This window comes from Peromyscus californicus, unplaced genomic scaffold, assembly GCF_007827085.1.
Source record: "Peromyscus californicus insignis strain IS unplaced genomic scaffold, ASM782708v3 Scaffold_5__1_contigs__length_169319896, whole genome shotgun sequence".
NCBI lineage: Eukaryota > Metazoa > Chordata > Mammalia > Rodentia > Cricetidae > Peromyscus > Peromyscus californicus.
In genome coordinates this window covers 146,650,804-146,659,606 of record NW_026294573.1, presented here as the reverse complement: position 1 = coordinate 146,659,606, position 8,803 = coordinate 146,650,804, and the positions used below count along the sequence as shown (strand labels likewise).

The 8,803-nt window shown below is 44.0% G+C and overlaps 1 non-coding gene across 1 annotated transcript; it reads right to left on the bottom strand.

Moving 5' to 3' along the window:
* Positions 1-303: 303 nt before the first annotated feature.
* Trnas-aga (transfer RNA serine (anticodon AGA)) lies at positions 304-385 on the bottom strand. The gene has a single exon. It is a non-coding gene; the product is annotated as a tRNA-Ser (tRNA).
* Positions 386-8,803: the final 8,418 nt, after the last annotated feature.

The following is an 8,803-nucleotide window of genomic DNA, read 5'->3' as shown; positions in this document are numbered from 1 at the left end:
GGCTCGGACGCGCGCAGCCGCGGCTGGCGGTGGGTCGGGGGTCCGGCGCCGTGTCCGCCGCCTCGGGTGGGCTCCGTGGGCCCAGCCTGTCCGGCCGCGCTTCCCTTGGCTCCCGTGCAGCTGTGGGCCCGTGGTGTCCCTCTTCTGTCCCGCTCCGGTGCTTGACCGCAAACACCCGGTCACTTCCCACCCTGTCCTGACCCCTGAACGCTTGGGCCGCTTGTAAAGGTCTCAATTCCGTGAGGATCGGGAAATCTGCGAATATAAAACGACGTTCTGTGGTGGCAAAAAAGTGACGATCTTCGTAGTCGGCAGGATTCGAACCTGCGCGGGGAGACCCCAATGGATTTCTAGTCCATCGCCTTAACCACTCGGCCACGACTACTGGCGATGCTAATTTTGGCAGGGAGATTCTATGTAGACTCTGCCCTTGGCGCACTCACCCCAGCCTGGATCCCAGGAAAAAACCCGCCAATGCCGCTTAGACAAACGCCGATTTGAACGTTAGAGCTCCAGTCATTTTCGTGGTTTGAAGAATTCTTAGACCCATTCTGCCCATCTTTTTGATTCTGTCATATAAAAGTGTTGTAGATGAGTCTTTGCGGCTAGAGTCAGAGGGCAGAGAGGAGGGAGGGAGGGAGGGAGCCGGAGAGGGAGCCGGCTACTTCCTTGCTCATTGATCGAGGCGTTTCCACCAGGGAAGCTGGAACTGCAGGCCGCTGGCCAGCCTCCCACCTTCCCGCACCCTTCTCGGGTTTTCTTTGACAAACAGCTCCCTAGACACTTTCTCTCATTAGCAGTTAAATTGTTATTACCTATCAATTTAAATGTGTTATGTATGGTGAGACTGTCTCACCAGGCTATAAAGCATTACTTTGAAAAGGAATATAAACCACAGGGCAAAACCACAGTATTTCAGTCCTTATACTTTGAACAGTCATTCACTATTTTTTCTTTTTTTTTTTTTTGACAGTCTCACCATATAGCCTAGGCTAGCCTTAGAACTTGAGATGTCTCCTACCTCAGCTTCCCTGGTGCTGGTTTGTATCAGGCTTATTTTATAAGCCACTACATCAACACAGGCAGCTCACGTTGCATTTCTAAAGTTGAATTAGCAAAGAAGCCAGCACTCTGAGCAAGGGAGACATTTGGGACAGATGATTTATTAGTTTCATTTATTTAATTCGTTCAAAATATTTTTAATTTTCCTGAGAGCAACATGCAGGGGTGCGCTAGAGTGATAGGTAGATGGCTCACCAGTGGCCTTGGTTAGTGCAAACATTATTTAAAACGAAATTATGTAAATTTACAATGATAATAAAGGTAGTGTTTAGCACATTCTAGTTATTTCTCTGCGTGTTTTTGTTGCTGTTAGGCTGCTTACATCATAAAATTTGTACCGCCTTTTATCCCAGCACTCGGGAGGCAGAGCCAGGAGGATCTTTGTGAGTTTGAGGCCAGCCTGGTCTAGAGAGCGAGTTCCAGGACAGCCAGAGCTACACAGAGAAACCCTGTGTGTACAAACAGAATTTGTACGAACCGTGGGTTTTTCCTGGCAATCTGTTGTCACCAGCACTGCCTCCATGGATTGTGGTCGTGGCTTCCGTCTCATTCTCCCAGGGGCCTGGGCGTGGTTGAAGCTGTAGACAGATTTTACACACCCTCCAGGCCCATGGCTTTTCTAGTCTTCACGCATTTCAGGTGTCCTGACAGCTCTTTCTTGACTGCTCCCCCCCACCCCTCCGTTTTCTCAGACTGGTCTTTTCTTACTCGGTCACAGGGAGGAGACTTCTAATCCACCATTTAACCTTGGAAGTCTTTTTTTTTTTTTTTAACTGAAGAAAAGCCTTTCTAAAGATACATTTGATTCATTTTAATTATGTTTACGTGTGTATGGCTGTGTGTGAGTATGTGCACTTGTGGTCAGGTGCCTGGAGCTGGAGGTACAGGCAGTGGTGAGCTTCATACTGTGGGTGCTCGGGGTGGGAAGAACAGCCACCGTCTTGGATGTCTTCTCATCAATTTTATAAAACGTAAAAAAAGAACAAGTGTTTTGTGCAATCTTATGATCGTCCCTGGAACTGACTCCAGTGGAAACACAGAGAGAAGCCACTTGAAAAGGCTGTGCTTGGGGCTGCCAGGATGGCTCAGCCCCAGCCGCTCTGGCTGCCCTTCCGGACCACCCAGGTTTGAGTCCCAGCACCCATCCTAAGAGGCTCACAATTGCCTGTAACTCTAGGTCCAGGAGGATCCAACATCTTCTGACTTTCACAGGTGTGTGTGTGTGTGTGCGTGTGCGTGTGCGTGTGCGTGTGTGTGCTTTAAAAAAGGCTGCCCTTGCCACTTGGTTCTAGGGGAAGTAATAATAGTTGGTCTTCCATTGATAGTGTTAAATTAAGGATTTGTGAATCCTTGTCCCAAAGTTTTGAAAACATTCTGATCTTCATATATTTCATAAAGGAGAATAGGCAAGTGCCTCCATCTAATTAATGTGGTGGAAGGAGCATGTCCTATGTCATTCTATGTATTTAGTACTCCGAAGGTATTTTAATAGGTTTTTATATTTTTGAGAATTTCATACAGTACATTTTTTTATCATATTAATTCCTGTCCCCCATGCAACTTTATGTTCTTTCTTTCTCTTAAAAAACAAAAATGAAAGAAAAAGGCACTAAAGACTGTGGAGTGTGATTTGCATTAGCGAACTTCTCCTGAGCGTGAAGTCTACTCTAGAGGGTGGCTGACATACTCAGCATCACTGCACTAAAGAAAACTGGATTCCCTCCCAGCAGCTGCCGTCAGGGAATAACTTCTTGACTGGGGTGGGATTTTGGGCTGCCTTTCCCGCTCCATGCTGGGGTTTGTCGACTTGAGTGTGTGCAGGTCTCGAGCGTGCTGTGGCTGTTTCTGTGAATTCATATGTGCATCAGCCCTGCTGTGCCTGGAAAGTGCTGCCTCTGGCTCTTAGAATCTTTTTACCTTGTACTGGCTAGTTTTCTGTCAAGTTGACACAAGCCAGAGCAGTGGTTCTCAGCCTCCTAGTGCTGGGAATACAGTTCCTTGTGTTGTGGGGACCCCCACACATAAAATTATGTTTGTCGCTACTTCATAACTGTCATTTTGCTACTATTATGAATCATAATGTAAATATCCGTGTTTTCCGATGGTCTTAGGTGACCCCTGTGAAAAGGTCATTTGACCTCAAAGGGGTCTTGATCCACTGAGCTAGAGTCATCTGAAAAGAGGGAACTTCAATTGAGAAAATGTCTTCACAAGATCCAGCATTTTCTTAATTAGTGATTGATGAAGGAGGGCCCAGCCATTTGTGGGTGATACTATCTCTGGGCAGGTGGTCCAGGGTTCTATAAGAAAGCAGGCTGAGCAAGCCATGAGGAACAAGCCAGTAAGCAGCACCCTTTCATGGACTCTCCATCAGCTCCTGCTTCCAGGTTTGAGTTCCTGTCCTGACTTCCTTCAATAGTGAACAGTGATTTGGAAGCATAAGCCAAATAAACCCTTTCTTCCCTATGGTGGTTTAAAAGAAAATGGCCCCCATTGGGAATGGCACTATTAGTAGGTATGGCCTTGTTGGAGGATGTGTGTCACTATAGGGGTGGGCTTTGAGGTCTCCTATGCTCAAATTATGCCCAGTGTCATAGTTCACTTCCTGTTACCTATGACTCAAGATGTGGAACTCTCAGCTCTTTCTCCAGTACCATATCTGTCTGCATGCCACCATACTTCTCGCCATGACAATCGTGGACTAAACCTCTGAAACTATAAGCAAGCCCCAATTAAATATTTTCCTTTATATGAGTTGCCATGGTCATGGTGTTTATCACAGCAATAGAAACCCTATCTTGGACATATTCCCTCTTCTGGAGAGATTACTGAGCTTGAGTGGAGGAGTGTGATAAAGACATCCCATTCAGGACTCAGCACTCCAAAGTCTCTTACTCTCTGCACATTGTCCAATTGTGGATCTTTGTGTTAATTACCATCTACTACCAGAAGCTTCTTTGATGAGAGTTGGGTAATACTCTGATCCATAAGTGTAGCAACATGTCATTAGGAGGAGTTGTTTTATTGCTATGTTCCTTTAACAGAATAATAGTAGTAATTTTTTCTCTAGGGCCCAGGACCTATCTAGTCTCAGGTTCTTGCCTTCATTAACAATATCAGGTATAGCTTTCATCTCATAGAGTGGGTCTTATATTCCAGTTAAAAAGTGTTTGGTTGCTTTCCTAACATTTGTATCACTATTGCACCAGATGGCATATATTGCTTGCAAGTCGGTTGTTATTATAACTTGCAGTGTTTGTAACTGGGTGAGATTAGTGATTACTTTCCTTCTCTGGCAGTATGTATAACACCTGCTAGCATAATGAACACTAGTAAGTGTGAAGCTTCCAATTGAGTAACAGCTCGATTTCTCCATCTTCTATGCCACAAATATCTGGTATCTTAAGCAATAGAATCTTACCATCAGGTTGTGGGAGGTAACCAACAGAATTAGCAATAGCCTGTAGTCTTTGAGGTGTGTGTGTCTATGGAACTCCCTTTTGGCCAATGACTTTAAAAGATGTAATCCTTTCCTTGTACTGGAGGTTTTATTTGGTAGCATATGATGTCTAGTTGGTGTATTGTCTTCTTCATTATATGATGACTCCATTTATATTGCTCTTATATATGTATATATTTTAGGAAGCTTCTACAATAGCAGGTTTTCATATAGCTTTTCAAAAGGACTTCAGTGTTAGCTGTCCCTAACATGCCCTCATCTACCCTGCACTCTCATCCGCATCTCCTTTAATCTTCCTGTTCTAGTTCCCCTTTTATCCTTTATATTACCATATTCTTTATACCCTTTCAGAGAAGATTCCATTTTCTTCCTTAGGTCTCTTACTAGGTGTGCTTTGAATAAAAATTACCCCCGTAGGTTTATGTATTTGAGTGCTTAGTCATCAGGGAGTGGTACTACTTAGAATTAGGAGGAATAGCCTTGTTAAGGTAGCCTTGTTGGAGGAAGTATGAATTGTGGGTGGGCTTTGAAGTTTCAGAAGCCCAAGCTAGGCTCTCTCTATCTTCCTGTTGCCTTCAGATCTGGATGTAGAACTCTCAGTTCCTTTTCCAGCACCATGGCTGCCTGTGTGTCACCATGCTTCCCATCATGAGGATAATGGACTAAACCTCTGAAACTGTAAGGAAGCCCCAATTAAATGCTTTCTTTTATGAGTTGCTGTGGTCATGGTGTCTCTTCACAGCAATAGAACACTAAGACACTAACATCTTAAAATTCCTAACATCTGTGGTTATGTAGATTGTAGCACATGTATCAGAAGCTTAAAAGATAACATCCACATATAAAACATACAATATTTGTCTTTTGGGGTTTGGGTTACCTAACCAAGGATGATTGCTTATAGCTCCATCCATTCAATTGTGGATTTCATTTTTCTTAACATATAATTTCATTGTGTGAATGTACTACACTTTCATTGCCCATTCATCAGTTGATGGGTGTCTTGGCTGTTCCTAATTTCTGGCTATTAATATAAGTAACTGTTGCCACTCTGTGGGTTTGGTCTGGGGTTTCAGCACCAAAATGTAAGTAACTGTGTTGCAACTTTGGGTGTTTGGTCCCCGGTTTTGGCACTGAAATGTGAGTTCTGCAACTCTGGGGGAAAGGTATCCTGACTACTTGGGGAGTCAGGTGACACCTTGAGTTGCTAGGACAGCTCTGACGGCTGGAGCTGCAATGAGACAGCTCAGCCCTGCAAGGGAAGGTATTCTGACTGCTGGGGAGAGTCAGGCCTTGAGCTGCTAGGACAGCTCAGTAGGGAAGGGTATCCTGACTGTTCGGAAGTCAAGCTATATCTGGCATGATGGGGGATGGTCTCCCCACAGGATATAGCAATCCTGCTCCTTTCCTGGAGAGCCACTACAACTGAGCTTTGTTCAACCCTCAGTTAAGGGGGCTTCCTAGCAGAGCTCTGCTTATTCTCCAGCCTAAGATGTTGCTTCTTTTTGCTTCACTCTGCAAAAGGGGAAGCCCCTGTAGAAATGTAGCAATTGCCTCTGACTCCAGAGAAAAGTGTTACTTTTTCAGCTTCCCCTTGCTCAGTCCCCTGAGGGACGTCTCAGCAAGCTTTTTCTGTTCAACTCTACCTTGCTCAGTCCACTATGGGACAGCTCAGCAAGTTTCTTCTGTTCAGTTCCCCCTTGCTCAGTTCTATTTGGGGATTTATTTTTATTTATTTATTTATTTATTTATTTATTTATTTATTTATTTATTTATTTATTTGATTTTTCAAGACAGGGTTTTTCTCTGTGTAGCTTTGCGTCTTTCCTGGAACTCACTCTGTAGCCCAGGCTGGCCTCGAACTCACAGAGATCTGCCTGCCTCTGCCTCCTGAGTGCTGGGATTAAAAGCGTGAGCTACCACCCCGCCTGGCTTATTCGGGGATTTATTAAGGCAACTCCACGCAGTTAAAAAGGAAGTTTATTTTGGAGTAACTTACAGCCAGTAAAGGGGTTGGTTACAGGATCCAGGAGAGGTAGAGTGCAGTCCAGCAGTATTCTCTGGAGAACTCTGCTCAGTCTACCATCCAGCATCCAGGATCACAAGGAACCAAGAGAGCAAGCACATCTGGATCTTGGTTCTTAAGGACTCCCATCTTTGCACCACCCCAGGGGCAGGTCATAGGTAGGTGTGGCAGTTACCAGAAGCCTCACTAGGGGTAGTACTTCCAGGTCAAAGCTGGAACAGCTACCCACTATACAGTCCACTATGGAACATCTCAGCAGGGTTCTTCTGTTCAGCTCCTCTTTGCTCTATCCACTATGTGACATCTTAGCAAGGTTCTTCTCTGCACCAGTGAATGAAGATCTTCACACCCAAAACTCTTTTGAGAAAGAAATTTATTTGGAAAGGAGGAGTCCAGGAGAGTGGCTGCCTCTACCAGGGTGGAGAGAACAGCCCACAACTGACCAGACAAGGTGGTTTATATAGGATCTCTTGGGGACGGAGTCAACCAGGGATTAGTTAGTTTTTTTCTGCTCAGGGATTTGTCAGTTTTGTGGGCTAGGGGCAGAGATGGCCCTGATTTCAGAGCCAACCTGTGATTCTTTCACTGGCCTATCTTATCTTTTTGACTTTAATTCTAAGGCAAGGGCATATTTCTTTCACATCTAAGAGTGTTTCTTTGGTATTGGTTTCAGATTCAGGGCATGTTTCCTCAGTTCTGGGTTTGGGGATAAAGTGTTCATTTCTCTGGCTCAGGTCCCAGACCCAGGCTGTGTTTCTTTCCCTGGTTCTGGGCTCCAGGGTCAGGGTAGGTTTCTTTAGCCAGCCCCTTTCCCCTACAATTATGACTACAGCAGCAATGAACATGGATGAGCAGGTATCTCTGTAGTAAGATACAGAGTATATGATCCAAGTTATAGCTGGATCTTGTGGTAAATCTATTTTTAGCCTTTTGAACCTTCACACTGATTTTCATAATGACTGTACCATTTTGTATTCCCACAAGCAATGAAAATGTTCCCCTTCCCCCACATCCTCCCTAGCATTTGATGAAATTTATTTTAATCTTGGCCATTCTGACTGGGATAAGATGAAATCTCAAAGTAATTATAATTTGCATTTTTCTGACGACCAGTGATATTGTGCTGGCTGGTTTTATGTCATTTAGGAAGACAGAACCTCAACTGAGAAAATGCCCCCAAGAGATTGGCTAGTGGGAAAGCCTATGGTACATTTTCTTGATTGATGATTGATATGAGAGGTCCCCCTCATTGTGGGCAGTGCCACCTCTTGGGTTGGTGGTCCTGAGTGCTGTAAGAAATCAGGCTGAGCAAGCCATAAGAAGCAAGCCAGTAAGCAGCACTCCTCCATGGCCTCTGCATCAGTTCCTGCCTCCAGGTTCCTGCCCTGTTTGAGTTCCTCCCCTGACTCCCCTCAGTGATGGACTGCAATGCTGGTTGTAGTTATTCTCTTTAGACTCAAGTTTTCTTTCTGTCTTCTGTGGAGCTGGATTGGTAGACATAAATTGCTTAAAGTTGTTTTTAATCATGAAATTTGCTTTCTCCTTGAATAATGACTGATACTTTTGCTGGGTATGGTAGTCTGAGCTTGTATCTGTGATCTTTCAGAGCTTGTAGAACATCAGCATAGGCTCTTCTGAATTTCAGTCTCCATGAGAAAGTCAGGCATTATTCTTATGGACTTGCCTTTATATGTGACTTGGTCCCTTTCTCTTGCAGCTTTTAGTATCCTTCCTTTGTTCTGTCCATTTAGTGTTTTGATTGTTATGTGTTGTGGAGAATTTCTTTTCTGGTCCTGTCTGTTTGATGTTCTGTATGCTTCTTGCACCTTGGTAGGCATCTCTTTTTTTAGATTTGGGAAATTTTCCTTTATTTATTTATTTTTTAAAAGATTTATTTATTTACTATGTATAGTGTTCCACCTGCAGGCCAGAAGAGGGCACCAGATCTCATTACAGATGGTTGTGAACCACCATGTGGTTTCTGGGAATTGAACTCAGGACCTCTGGAAGAGCAGCCAGTGCTCTTAACCTCTGAGCCATCTCTCCAGCCCACTTTATGATTAAAAAAATATTTCCTGTGCTTTTGACCTAGGTTTCTTATCCTTTCTCTATATCTATTATTATTAGATTTGGTCTTTTCATAGTGCCCCAGATTTCCTGGATGTTTTATGCCTGGATTTTAATTAATTAATCAATTTATTATTTTTAGATTTAACATCTTTTTGACTGAGTGATCCATTTTGTCTACCTTACCT